General features: G+C 57.2%; 1 protein-coding gene across 1 annotated transcript in view; it reads left to right on the plus strand.

Moving 5' to 3' along the window:
- Positions 1-610, plus strand: part of PRSS56 (serine protease 56) — a 12,933-nt gene that overhangs the window by 7,539 nt on the left and 4,784 nt on the right.

Consider the following 610-nt stretch of genomic DNA (forward strand, 5'->3'; position numbering starts at 1 on the left):
AGAGCCCGGGGTCCAACCCAAACACTGCCCAGGATCCCTATCAAAATGCTGCCCGGGGTACCTATCCAAATACCACCCCATGCCTGGAGACCCTACCCAAATATTGCTTTGGCTCCCTCCCAAAGCACCACCCCATCCCCTAGAAACCCTACCAAAATGACACCCCAAGAGCCTACCCAAACAGCACACCCTCCCCTATAGGCTTTACCCTATCAGCTTTAGCAAAACAGTGCCCAGACCCCCAAAACATATCCCTAACTGCCAGAGACCCTACCAAAACACCACAAAGAGATCCTACCCAAGCAGTTCCCCATCCTCTCTAGTTCCTACCCAAACATCATCTGGAGCCCTACCCAAAACTTTGCCAGATCCCTTGTCTCCTTCCTGGAGATCCCCACAAAAACATATCCCAACACCCAGGAGACCCTACCAAAACATGCCAATGCCGCATTGTGGCCTCTCCCCACCCGCCCCAAAGTGGAGCCCAGGGTGGCCCAGGTGAAGGTGGGCAGGAGGCAGGGAGGACATGGGGATGCCCACAGCTCTGCTGTCCTTGCAGCGCCAGCCGTGCCCCCCGCCATGCCCCCCAGCTGCCAGGCCCTGCTGGATG

The sequence above is a fragment of the Egretta garzetta genome, unplaced genomic scaffold (genome assembly GCF_000687185.1).
Source record: "Egretta garzetta isolate BGI_Z169 unplaced genomic scaffold, ASM68718v1 scaffold172, whole genome shotgun sequence".
Classification (NCBI taxonomy): domain Eukaryota; kingdom Metazoa; phylum Chordata; class Aves; order Pelecaniformes; family Ardeidae; genus Egretta; species Egretta garzetta.